Genomic DNA, 15123 nt, shown 5'->3' on the forward strand with positions numbered 1-15123 from the left:
ACTCAACTATGCTTCCCCCAATACCTTTATGCTAGTTGAGTTTTTGGCTCACTTTATTATACACCATCTAAAGACCTTAAATGACTACTTTTAACTTTGGTAGTTTCAATCTTCAACGAATCTCTTCTCATTATCTATTTAAGAAGAAGATTGAAAACATTTAAACAGTATGTTCTAACCAAGAATGAATGTGAGTTAAACAATACGTGACTGTGTTCACAAAGATGTGATACTAGCTCATAATATTGGTTGAGAGAGAGAGAGAGAGAGAGAAAGAGACTATGTTTTTTTAGAAAACACAAATCTAAGAAACACACACTAAATAGAAAATATAACCACAAGGGTTAAGTGTGTGAGAGTTGAGTGAAAATGATCAAGGAGATCATCAGAATAGAAAGGCACAACAAGAAGCAAATTTATGCAAGGAGAGAAGAAGAATGAAAACTTCATTCTTTCACACACATGAGCAAACAACTCATATTCTGCTCAAGATTGTAAATCTTTGTGTATCTGCTTAACCAAGAAGCAGTCATATAAACACAAGGTTAATACCAGACTCTTTTATTAAGAGAATCGAAAGACTCTATCCTCTATGCTCAGAGTAAGTCTCTTTTGAATTAGATTAATCAAATAAGTCTCTTGTTGGGTGCTTAATAAAACAAGTCTCTTGTTGGATGCTTAAGCATTGAAGCCTCATGCTTGCGGGTAGAGTAGGAAGTCCTGAACTGGTTGTTCAGCAATTGAAGTCTCATGCTTAAGGGAAGAGCAAGGAAGTATCAATTAGGGTGATTGAGCATTGAAGTCTCATGCTTGCAGAAAGAGCAGGAAGTCTCAATCAAGGTGATTGAGAAATTGAAGTCTCATGCTTGAGGGAAGAGCAAGAAGTCTCGATCTAGTGTGATTAGGCAGGAAGTCTTGAGTTGTTGTCTTAAGCGATTATAGTCAGTTTTATTATAGTTAAAATCTCTTGTGATGCAAGGGGACTGGACTACTCTCGGTTTGAGAGGAACCAGGATACATTGTGTGTCTATTTATTTACTTCTGCATTTATATTCCGCTGTGCAAACAAACTCTGAAGCCATACTCTAATCTGATTCAAGCTCTTACTTGTATCAGAATTTGAGATTGACATCTTAGGTTCTGAAATAGAGTTGAAGAAAAGGAAGTAAACTTCTCACTGTTGTTACTCACTCTAGTATCAGACTTTAAACGTGGTTCAGAATATGATATTCCAGAATCAGAAGTGAAATGAGATTTTTAGGCATACACAATTCAACCCCCTCTTCTTGAGTAGTTTTCTAACCTTCACTTTTGTCTTTTCCACTTCGATTAATCCTTTTTATTTTTCCATCCCCCTGTTTCCTTGGTACCTTCCAAATTCTTCCTCGAAATCGTTTTTTCTCAAATATACTAAGTTACACTTTCCACTTCTCTGCTTCCTTCAGTTGCCACTAGATCCGCCTTACTCGTTCCTTTCAACCCACTTCCTTTGTCATTGATGATGCCAGTAGATTTTTCCCCATCGTATTTTCAATTCTAGTTTCACTAGTCTTTCTCTGGCTTGTTGTAGTAAACAGGTTTCTACTAAAACTTCTGAATCTTTGTTCCTTCCTCACATCTTGAGCATTTTGAGGTTGTGGTGAAGCCCTTATCCATGGCCCAAAAGAGAGGTATTGTTCTTTTATTTTCTTATAACTTTCCACTCCAGCCTCACCCATCTCTTTGTAGTCCTTTAGTTGGTGTCCTATTTCCCCACACACAAATAAAAATGTTTGAAGACATTCATATTCGAAAAAGACCTTCAACCTTCATTCTTGGTATCTGATTACAGTCCCTCTCGTAAGGGGTTTGCGCAAATCGGTCTTAACTTTTATCCTCAAGAAACTTCCCATTTTGTTCACTTCTTTTGGATCTATCTCTCAAAAAGTCCCTATTGTATCACCTAATTGTTTCACCATCACCATGAACTCAGTTTCAGGGGTATGTCATAAAATCTAATATGGAAATTTCCAAAATGCATCTTTAACCTAGACCGTTGTTCTTCACTTGAAATGTTTTTCAGGATTGGAAGGTTCCTATCAAAATTCCAGGTCCCACCTTTTTAGAATATCCTATGCATCCTTCTTTGTCAAGAAACGAAAGAGAGAGAGATTCTTCCATAAATCTTATGCCTCCACTAGGTTTTTAAGGCTCCAATCTTGGATCATTGTAAATTTAAAATCTCGAGCATTAAAAGGATTATCCACCCAAAGCTTCCCTACCAGTGTCCTATTGAAGATCTCATCTCTAATTTTTGCTTTACTGTTGACCATTATCCCTTCTTCCTCCTCCTTTGATAGTGGTACGTCTTTCTAACACTTTCCACTTTTGTCCCCCGTTATAGGTCTTGCATGCATTACTCTGATGAAAGGATGTCAAATCGCTTCGAGGGGAACCATAACAATAAGCAACAAACTAAGTAAAAGAGGGTTAAGAAAACCTAGAAAACACACACCAAAACGATGAGTGAGGTTAGGGTAATAGAAACCCCAAAAAACACCACCACCACAAGGGTATTGGGGAAAGGACACGATAAGCTAGAGAGAGAAGTTCTGACTTCTCTCTAGAACACATGGGGAAATAATCCACAACATTGAGGTTTAGACAACTATAGAAGAAAAGAAACAGATACAACTTGCATAGAAGTTCAAAATCAAGTTACCAACACCTAAATAATGAACCATGACAAATGATAAAGCATATGTGTTCAGTAGGCTTGGGGCATTCCGCATTGTGATCCATGGTAAAAGTTAGTCCATCACTTTGTTAATCGGTAGATTTGGGGCATTCCCCTAAATATCCTAAATCTTATTGGGGGATTTTGTACTAAAGTTGAGGGCAAGATCACACAACCACTATAATCAATGAGAAGTCGGTCTTACCCCAAGTTAATGATGAATCTATTCTCAAAAACAACAAAAAGGTGCATAAAATCATGATGTGTTCTTATTTAAGTTGATGACCACTCCATAAAACCTATTCAAAAAATCAATAAACGTAAATAAAATTAACTTTAATAATTTAATAAATAATTTTACATTAAAAAGACTGAAGTATAAATTTTGTTTAACTTCAAAAGATATCATTTTAAACTCATCTAATAAAATATAATAAAATATATATTTGATCGATGATGTGCATTGCATATTATTTTCCTCTCATTTTATTAATATTAAGAATATGAGTATCTATTATATCTATAATTCTTCAAATAATATGATTGGAAGTATACAAAATTTTAATTATAATATTTACATGTATACATTAATTAAAAAATATTGATAGAATCTTCATCCCTCTGAGAGTCTCAATAAGTTTTTCAATCTGCATCCCACTTTTATTCGTCTACTGGAACCTTGCTCTTCTCAGCAACTTCAACAGATGCTCCTTCATCTTGTGCTTTTGTGGTCTTCATATTTTCTTCGGTACTTTTCTTCTTCCTCTCCTCTCTAGCCTTTTTCTCATCAGATTACAACATTCCTTGTCAAAAACTCCCATATCTTCTTTGAAAACTCTTTTCTTACACATTCATGTGATTCTTTTTAGCTATGTGTTTACAATTGTGATCTACAATAACTTTTATAGAGTCCGGATAAAATCTCCTCTATCTCGAAGATTGTGTCTTTGAGTCTTGTGCATATGAACTTACTGGTTCTTGTAGAATTTATCTTTAACCATCTTGAAAGTTGTGGTTCGTATGCTTATCCATCATCAGTATGTGCATTTAAACTATTTTAAAATTTTATTTTATTTTTCTCAATTTTATTGTTCTTCTCTTTCTTTCTTAAATATTTTTGATAATGACATGGGGGGATGCATAGAGTATTTTAGGGGAGATTAAAGCATCAGAACTTGAACAAATCAGTTTTTGCCAACACAGGTTATGATTTATAAGTTTTATGTTGTTTATATTTTTGAATAATTAATTTTATTGATCTTAAATAACTAATTTTAATTAAGCAAAGAAAATGACTTAAGGAAAGCTTACAAACATTACCTTAATAAACTTCCAGACTAAAGGAAGAGCTTACAAACCTCAACCTATGACCTGTCAAACTCAAGGGGAGCTTACAAACCTCAAAATGTTAGACTTTGTTGATTTAAATTATAGGATTAAATTAACATAGATAAGGAGATAAGAAGAGCTTGCAAACATCGTCTTAATGGACTATCAGACTTAGGGAGAGCTTACAAACCTCACCTTAATGAACTGTGTAACTTATGGGGAGCTTACAAACCTCAGTCTTTGATGTTAGACCGTGTTAATTAAATCATCAACCATTATTCTTAAATACATTTTTCATCATAAAAAAAAGTATATTGCTGGAATAGGATTTGTTCAAGCTCTTAAATTTTTTGATGATAACAAACTATTTATAGAACAATAGGGTTTACTAATGGTTATTCTAGTGTGCGGGATTAAAAGACATTAACCTTGACATAAATCAAGTTAATCACTCAGAAGAACCATTAAAGGGAAACAAAGTTGTTCTAAATATGAAGGATCAGAACCAAGCTTTCAGACTTTGAAGAGTCTACTCAAGTCTTTCAGGTGTTGAACCTAAGCTTATGTGAAATACAAAGATCAACAAAGCTTTGAAGACTGGAATCGTTTGAAGCAAGCATACTCTATTTTAAAGGAATAACTCCGCATCTTCTGAACAAGCTTCATCAATAATTCTGAAGATACTGCTTCAAAGGAATTTATCTACATCAAGTCATCAACTATGAAAGTGAACATCCATACTAGTTATGATCAAGACTCTGATGAAGACAAGCTCAGAACTTGTGAACTCTAGACTCTAAAGTCTCATTCCAACCAGGTTCTGAAGACATACTTTTGCTTTTGATTATGCTTTAACTAATTCTATAAAAAAGACTCTGATTCAGGAAAGAAAAGTATAAGGATAAAAATAACTCTGAGCAAGCTTCAACAAATGCCTATAAGAAGTCTCCAATCAAAATTTATCTAAAGAAGATCACGTGACAACGGTACACTAATTTATGTCTAATCAGCGTAAAGCAATGTTGTCAGGATCTTATCTTTCCAACTGCTCTGAAATCAACTCTGTTTCTCCCAGTGTCTTTATGCTAGCTGAGTTTTTGGCTCACTCTATTATACACCAGCTAAAGACCTTAAATGGCTACTTGTACCTTTGGTAGTTTCAATCTTCAACGAATATATTCTCAGTATCTATTTAAGAAAAATATTGAAAACATTCAAACAATATGTTCTGACTAAGAATGAATGTGAGTTAAAAAATACGTGTCTGCGTTCACAAAGATGTGATATCAACTCACAATATTGGTTGAGAGAGAGAGAGAGATACTATGTTTTTTTAGAAAACACAGATCTAAGAAACACACACTAAATAGAAAATATAACCACAAGGGTTAAGTGTGTGAGAGTTGAGTTAAAATGATTAAGGGGATCATCAGAATAGAAAGGCACAACAAGAAGGAAATTTATTCAAGGAAAGAAGAAGAATGAAAACTTCATTCTTTCACACACAGGAGCAAACAACTCATATTATGCTCAAGATTGTAAATCTTTGTTTATCTGCTTAACCAAGAAGCACTCACATAAACACAAGTTAATACCAGACTCTTTTGTTAAGAGAATATGAAAACTCTATCCTCTATTCTTAGAGTAAGTCTCTTTCTGATTAGATGGAGCAAATAAGTCTCTTATTGGGTGCTTGAGAAAACAAGTCTCTTGTTGGATGCTTGAGCATTGAAGTCTCATGCTTGCAGGAAGAGTAGGAAGTCCTGATAGGGTTGTTCAGACATTGAAGTCTCATACTTGAGGGAAGAGCAGAGAAGTCTCAATTAGGGTGATTGAGCATTGAAATTTCTTGCTTGCATGCAGAGCAGGAAGTCTCAATCAAGTTGATCGAGCAATTGAAGTCTCATGCTTGAGGGAAGAGCAGGAAGTCTCGATCTAGTGTTATTGAGCAAGAAGTCTTGAGTTGTTGGCTTAAGCAATTGTAGTCAGTTTGATTATAGTTAAAAGCTCTTGCGCCGCAAGGGGATTGGACTAGTCTCAGTTTGAGAAGAACCGAGATATATATTATGTGTCTATTTATTTGCTTCTACATTTATATTCTGTTGTACAAATAAACTCTGAAGTCAGACTCTGATCTGATTCAACCTTTTACTTGTATCAGAATTTGAGCTTGATACCTTAGGTTATGAAATAGAGTTGAAGAAAAGGAAGTAAACTTCTCACTATTGTTACTCACTCTGGTATCAGACTCTGAACATGGTTCATAATCTGATATTCTAGAATCAAAATTGAAAAGAGATTTTTAGGCATACACAATTCAACCCCCAATTCTTGTGTATTTTTCTCACCTTCACTTTTGTCTTTTCCACTTTGGTTGTTCCTTTTTCTTTTCCATCCCCCTGTTTCCTTGGTACTTTCCAAATTCTTCCTCGAAATGGTTATTACTCAAAGATATTAAGCTAAACTTTCCACTTCTCTGCTTCCTTCAGTTTCCACTAGATCTTCCTTACTTATTATTTCCATCCCCCATCCTTTGTCACTGATGATGCCGGTAGATTTTTCCCCACCACATTTTCAATTCTAGTTTCATTAGTCTTGCTCTATCTTGTTGTAGCAAACAGGTTTTTACTACAGCTCCCAGAGCTTTGTTCCTTCCTCATTTTTTGAGCATTTTGAGGTAGTGGTGAATCCCTTATCCATGGCCCAAAAGAGAGGTATTGTTCTTCGATTTCCTTATAGCTTTCCACTCCACCCTCGCCCAGCTCTTTGCAGTCCTTTAGTTGGTGTCATATTTCCCCATTCACAAAGAAAAATGTTTGAAGACATTCATATTTGAAAAAGACCTTCAACCTTCGTTTTTGGTATCTGATTATAGTCCTTCTCGTAAGGGGTTTGCGCAAATTAATCTTAACTTTTATCCTCAAGAACCTTCCTATTTTGTTCGCTTCTTTTGGATCTCTCTCTCCAAAAGTCCCTACTGTATCATCTAATTGTTTCACCATCACCACTGAACTCAGTTTTAGGGGTATGTCATAAAACCTAATCTGGAATTTCCAAAATGCATCACTAACCAAGACGTTTGTTCTTCACCTGAAATGTTTTTCAGGATTGGGAGGTTCCTATCTAAATTCCAAGGCCCGCCTTTTTAGAACAACCTATGCACCCTTCTTTGTCGAGAAACGAAAGAGAAAGAGATTTTTCCATAGATCTTATGCCTCCACTGGGTTTTTAAGGTGCCAAGCATGGATCATTGTTAATTTAAAAGCTCGAGCGTTGAAAGGATTATCCGTCCATAGCTTCCCTACCAGTGTCCTATTGAAGATCTCATCTCTAATTTTTGCCTCGCTGTTGACCATTATCCCTTCCTCCTCCTCCTCTGAGAGTGGTACGGCCTTCCAACGCTTCCCAATTTTGTCCCCCATTGCAGATCATGCATGCATTACTTTGATGAAAGGATGTCAAATCGTTTCGAGAGGAACCACAACAATAAGCAACCAACTAAGTAAAATAGGGTAAAAAATCTATAAAACATAGACCAACGATGTGTGAGGTTAGGGTAATAGAAACCTCAAAAAACACCACCACCACAAGGGTGATGGGAAAGGACACGATAAGTTAGAGAGAGAAATTTTGACTTCTCTCTAGAACACATGGGGAAATAATCCACAACATTGAGTTTTAGAACAACTACAAAAGAAAAGAAACTAATACAACCTATATAGAAGTTCAAAATCAAGTTACCAACACCTAAATAATGAACCATGACAAATGATAAAGCATATGTGTTCGGTCGGCTTGGGGCATTCCGCATTGTGATCCATGGTAAAAGTTAGTCAATCACTTTGATTAATCAGTAAACTTGGGGCATTCCACCAAATATCCTAAATCTTATTGGGGAATTTCGTACTAAAGTTGAGTGCAAGATCACACAACCACTATAATCAATGAGATGTCAACCTTACCTCAAGTTAATGATGAATCTATTCTCAAAAACAACAAAGAGGTATAAAATCATGATGTGTTCCAATTTAAGTTGATGACCACTCCATAAAACCTAATAAAGAAATCAATCAACATAAATAAAATTAACTTCAACAATTTAATAAATGATTTTACATTTAAAAAGACCGAAGCATCAATATTGATTAACTTCAAAAAAAAAAATATCATTTTAAACTCATCTAAAAAAATATAATAAAATATATATTGGATCAACCGTGTACATTGCATATTATTGTCCTATATTATTATTAATATTAAGAATATGAGTATTTATTGTATCTATAATTCTTCAAATAATATAATTGAAAGTATACAAAACTTTAATTCTAATGTTTACCTGTATACATTAATTATAAAATATTTAGTAGTAAAACGATTGATAGTCTTTTAAGAATAGGACAATGGTCGGTTCTTATTCCAACCAAACATATGTAGTCACTTTCACACTTGACTTGAATTGTGTTTACTTGGTTACTTCATTATTACGTTACTGATTGATTTTGGAAGGAGATAAAGCAAAAAAGATCACGAAAAGGATGAGTTAATATAGTTAAAGAGTGAGGAAAGCATTGTAAGATACACACAAAAAGGACATAACTTTTCTTTAGATGTTGTTACACTTACACATCCATGGATTGGTATTGTGAGGAAATTTCTTTGTACCTACACAAATGTTTGGTTGGATAAAAAGAAAACACAATTTGTAATTCCCGAATCTATGAAAGCTACTTTCATTTCCCCTTCCACTACTCACTTTGCCATTTTATTCTATTTGTTTTGTCTCTTATATTTAAGATCTAATCAAATATTTTCCAGTGTGCATGTGTGCTCAAACCTAAAACTTAAAGAGAATTGAGCATAAAGAATGGAGGGAGTAGTTATGACAACAACTAAATATAATAATTTTTATTAAATAAAGTATGGGGAGTTGAACTCTAAAATTTACCAAAATAAAAATAAAAATATTTATAAAAATATCTATAAATTATTTATTAAATGGTGTTTCGGGTCAGACATATCCTCTCAATCGAGACACCCTGAGACGAAGCATTTCAGAATCAGATGTATCAACCAGTCATTAATCGATTTCTAGAATATTGTTCTAGCCATTGAAATATCATGTACGGAACTATAGGAGATCCATGTCCTAAGATAGTGAGATAATTATTCATATATATATATATATATATATATATATATATATATATATATATATATATACACGGGATGATCTCATTTAAAGTAACAAGTTTCAAATACAATTTGAATACTCTATCATTATTTACATACTAACTTGAACGTAGGAGTGATAACCTTGCAAGTACACTCTGTCGCGCCGCGAAAAATACAGAGTCGCCACCAAATTTTATTTATTCCAAAGGAAAGGAAAAATAGCTATAAAATCCAAAGAGAATGGTCTTTGCAACCAAGAGCGGATTCGGAAGTCGGTTATACAAGGGAAAGGTATTAACACCCCTCACATCTATCGTACTCGATGAGAACCACTATGCTTGTATCATGTGTATGGATGTGGTTATTTGAATGTTACTTGCTATTGGTTAATGGAATGGAATGAGATGAGAAAAAGAAATATAATTATTAATGTGCTCGTCAAAGTTTCAAACTTTTGTGTCTACGTATCCTCATCGTGCAATAAGGAAGTCAGAGCTCCGTAGTTCCGATCACAAAATGGAGTATTTATTTACTTGTTAATAGACAATGTTAACGTTCATATTCTAGTGGTTAAATTTTCTTGTATGCTCACATCATGGGAGGCTTTAGTATTTGTTTGCTTGCAGTAGAATGGACGCGCTTGGATCACATTATTGCAGTTAAAGGTTACTTGTTTGCTCGCGCATGGGAGACTTAAGCTTCGTTCATGAAAGAACGGAAGTAACATGCCCTTTCTGAAAAGAAAGTTTTGAAATATGCCTCAAGGAAAAAATGGATTTGATTGGTTGTGGTTGATTTTAGTACGAAGACAAGTATCTAACCATTGGCTAAGTACGACCAACAATTTGAGTACTTGAGAGTTGAGAGGATAGTTGCATCCTAACCACTCTTTTTCATCTAAAAGAAGTTTTGATTGTGAAATGATTTAGTGAGTTTAACCGTTGGTACTTAGAGGGAGACAAGTATCTAACCCTTGGCTAAGTACGACCAACAATCAGAATACTCGGGAGTTGAGAGGACAGTAGCATCCTAACCATTATTTTTCTCTCTCAGAGCATCGAATTGAACTCGTTTTATTGTTAGGTATTTTGAATGGAAGTCAAGTATCGAGTCACAAGCAAGGTACGAACGACAACCTATGTACTTGAATGTCATGTACAAGTACGTACACCCCACTTTTGCATTCCAGTTTATTGAGAAATAGTTTTGAAAATGCACTTGACATTGGATCAAGCGTTTGGAGTTTATTGTGAAAAAGTGTGTCAAAAATGGAGATAGAGGTAGAGGTAGGTTGAGAAGAGATGACATAATGAAATGGATAATGATGATGAGGTACTTGACGTTGGATCATGCACCTGCATTGCTTTGAAATGAGTTTGATTTGGAAAACACTTGACGTTGGATTAAGTGTTCTTTTTGTCTTTTGAAGATTATTTTTATCGTTTAATTTTATGTTTTAGTTAGCATGCATTGAAAGCATTAAAATAAAGATAAACCTAAGCTATTACACTTTCATGAGAAGGGGGATATATTACCCGCCATGGGGGATGGTACCAAACAATTCAAGGAAGTGGAATTGAAACCATACAAGTTACAACCTAAGTACCATGCCTGAAACAATCAAGTGGCATGGTGTCCTCACATGTAAACAACCAATACAAGGTAAATGATAAGCAACGATGATAATAGGAATATAAATTAGATTGAACTTGAAGTCACAAATAAACACACAAGGCAAGTGGAGTTAGTATGGATCAAGGAAAATGAAAAACAATGCATCAAAGTAAACATATTCAATGGCATTTATCAACTCAAATGAGAATGGATAAATATGGACAAATATCAAAGATGAATCACATGATCATGGTGAAAGAAGTGGCATACACAAGGAATACATCAAACAAATTGAAATTACATTTTCAATTTTAACAAGATAACCACAAACCAATGAACAATTAAATGGAATTAACCTAAGGTTCAAGAAATCATATAAACATGGCATACATTAGTCAAGTTAACAAAGGGAAACTAACATGGATTATCATATGGAAAAAGATTTTTAACGGAATTAGACATGCTCACATATGGATCAATCATGGTAATTTACAAGGTAATTAAACTCATGGTTAATCACTACATCAAAATGAATAAAAATAACTCACTAAAATTTCTAATGGCAATTAACACAATCAATGGCAAATGTATAAAGATTTTCATGGTGAAAAAAGATGTCAAGATATGGTAAAATAAATGGGAAAATATGGTGGAAAAAAAGTGTCAAGAAAATCATGTAATATGAGTAGAAAAACATGGAGGTCAGAAATACAACATAGGGTGCAAATCAGAAAGTAGTGTATGGGCCAATGAAAGCCCAATTCATTATACACATGCAGCCAGGGGTTTGTTAGTGGAATAATGATAATGTTCAGCAAAAAGCACAAGACACATACACATAGAGGCCCAATGAGTGAAGCCAAGGAAATTGTACACTTCAGCAACCACAATTCAAAATGAATGTAATTCAAATACTCAAATAACGCGCCAAGAATAAAATGAAATTTTCTTCAAAATCTCAGGCTGACCACCGCACCGGAGGTTGCCTTCGGCAACGGTGGGGCTAGAAAATTAAATCACTAACATCATCATAAGTGCCTCGAAACACTAGTCAAGAATATGGAAATGAAATCATGGAATTCTTAAAGAGGTTCTCAAATCGAAGAGGAATAAATCAAGAACCCTAGAGGTTCTGAGTTAAATTAAATGACATGTATGAGGAATCAAGCCCCAAGACCTTAGGGATTTGATTCCTCTGGTCATGACCTACATCGTGGTAACTAGCTATGGAAGAAAACATGAAGATTTGAGGTTACCTCACCGGAGAAGATGATCGAAGAATGCATTTTAGGTGAGTTTTTCCCTTCCTTTTTATCTCTTATGCCTCGTCTCTTCTTCTTCTTTATTATCTCTTCTAGAAATGTGAGTTTGTGTGAGTTTTTGAGTGAATTCGATTACATTGCTCGAAGATGAAATTGTGAAGATGGAGATTCTGTTGGTGTGAGCCCTAGAGGCCAATACTTTTGGTACTTATATCGAATTATTTATTAATAATAAAAGGCTTTTTCTTTATTATGTTTGTTTAATAAAGTCCCTAGAATAGCTAGTCCGTTTAATGTATCAAGTATGACTTAATCATGAGATCACATTAAACATAAGGACATTATTCTTAAAGTATCCGTAGTTGAGCTTTATTGTGAAGTTGGATAACATTAAAGCATAAAGACTATTATGTATATAGACTGATGATCACATCTCATGGATCATGGATAACGAGTTATCAAGTCTTAAACATGGGTATGAATATTAAGAGTAATATTTATACTTGATTGACCCGCTATGAGAATAGTATATAGAATGTTATGCAAAGTGTCATAAGTTATTCTCATGATGATAATGGTGTATACCACCCTTCGACCTGAAACCACTATGGACCCTAGATGTAGAGTCGAGTGCCTTATTGCTGGTCAAACATTGTCCGTAACTAGATGACCATAAAGACAGTTGATGGGTACTCCACGAAGCATGATAAGGGACATGAGTGACCTTGATGGAATTTGCCCATCCTGCGTAACAGAATAAATGTCTATGGGCCCAATATTGAACTGGACAAGGATGACACGGTCTATGCCTTGTGTTCAATATAAACATAAGGGCAAAAGGGTAATTGTACACATAAGTATTATCACAAAAGGATTTGTCAGATCACATGACATTTTCGTGTCTTGGGTAGCAGTGATGTGTTTCTAGATACCGCTCACTGTTTATTATGTTATATACGTGATTTAAGATAATTGCCAATGCCGCGAAAACCTACAGGGTCACACACAAAGGACATATTGATGAGAGATAGAGTAACTAAGGAACACCATAAGGTATGGTGCACTTAAGTGAATTGTAGAACATCGTAAGGTACGGTGTACTTAAGTAGAATACGAAATATGGTAAGGTACCACGCGCTTAAGTGATTTTGGCATATTATAAGATATGGGTCACATACACTTAAGTGGGTTTTTTAGCTTATAGCCCACACAAGTGGTTCTATAAATAGAACCCTTGTGCAGAAGCATTTGTGCAGTTGCATTTTTTGTTTCTCTCTCTCTCTCTCTCTCTCTCTCTCTCTCTCTCTCTCTCTTTCTCACTCAAAGCCTTCATTCGTAGTAGCTAGCACTGAGATTGAAGGAATTCGTTTGTGTGGACTGAGTAGAGGCGTTGTCATCATTCAACGTTCGTGATCGCTCCGTAGATCTGCATCAAAGGTTTCAATCGTCACAAGAGGTAACGATTCTATCATTGATCAGGCTCATTCGTAAGGATCACTAAAGGAGAAAATTTTAAATTCCGTTGCGTTTTGGATCGCTATTCTCCTTCAGATTCTGATGAGGGAGGTCCTCTGATTAGATTCAATGTGAGTGATTTGGAGATGAGAGAGTTATGAGATTAAAGGTGATTAAGAGAGATTTCTGAGGATGAAGAATTTCTGATTTGAGAGTGAGATTGTGGAATGATTAAATTCTGGTAGAATGTGATTACAAGCCATGATTGAGCCAATGATTGTGTTATTTATAAGCTGTTAGGGCCTTGAGATTTGAGAATTCGGTTTGAGAAGTTAGTTGCTGAAATATTCATGAAATCGAGGCAAGACAGTTAGATTCTGTTATGAGTTTGTTGTTGACTTCAATACATTTCCAGTTAGCAAATGGCAGTTAGACTTAGCTTGCTAAGGTGTCAATTAGGTTAGTAGGTTATGAAGAGTTCAATTGGTTTATTAAGAGATATGGTTATTTAATGGTAGATATGAATGTTGGATGGACTCTACTGTCGCGTTTTGCAATATTGAGTTTGCTGGAACTGATATGCTTGCTTTCTATATTTGGAATCATTCTTGTGCTTGGCAATGTTTGCTCTGGTTTATATTGCAGTGTTGAATTTGGTATGCCCTGCTTTCACTGTAGTTTGCAAGGTTTTGGATTGGTATTTGGATTGTATTTGTTGCAGGTATGTTATCTGTAGGTGCATGTTCATTTGTTGGATCTGGTTTGTATTGTGCAGGCATGGTTATGGCTGCATGTGTGCTAGTCTACTGTAAGGTCCATTTGGTTTGCAGGTAAGGTGTTTGTTGCTTGGACTGATGCAAGGTTTGTCTACATCATGTTTCTCCAGGTCCATGATGTTGCAAACATAAGTGTGGCATTTGGCTTGGTAGTATGTGTAGCACCTCAAATTTGCACCCATCATTGTACATACATTCTCATACTAGGTCATAGCATTAACATGGTCCACTGCATAACATTGCATTGTCCCTCTTGCCCAAGTGCAAGCCATTCAGAAGAATTAGGTCAAACTGATCAGGAGATCAGTCAATCAAGCAAGCAAGCACAATTTCCAAGGAGCCAAGGCCCTGGGGTTGGTCCAACATGTTCACATGACTTGGGGATCCATTTGAAGTGTTTTGGTCAAGGATTGGATGCTCAGAGGTCATCAGTCAATGCACAGTTTGTCAGAAACCCTAAAAAGTCAAAATTGGTCAACTGTGACTGATTTTGTGGTTTTGATGGTTGGATTTGGTTTGAGAGGGCTTATTCATGTCCAAATAGGCCTCATATAACATGACAAACATCATCATGGAAGAATTTGAAGCCAGACAAGAAATTTCCAAAAATAGAAACTGGACTTGTAATTGAAACTTGCCAAAAATGGAAACTTCTTGATCCCAAACTTACATCATGATACAAGCTTCAAATGAATTTTTGCCCAACATGAAAGTTGAAGATCTTGTTCTCCCATTTCCAAATAGTCCAAGAACTCTCAATTCCCATGTATGGTTGGCAAGTTATGATCAATTCATT

Source organism: Lathyrus oleraceus, chromosome 3 (assembly GCF_024323335.1).
Source record: "Lathyrus oleraceus cultivar Zhongwan6 chromosome 3, CAAS_Psat_ZW6_1.0, whole genome shotgun sequence".
In the NCBI taxonomy this organism is placed as follows: domain Eukaryota; kingdom Viridiplantae; phylum Streptophyta; class Magnoliopsida; order Fabales; family Fabaceae; genus Lathyrus; species Lathyrus oleraceus.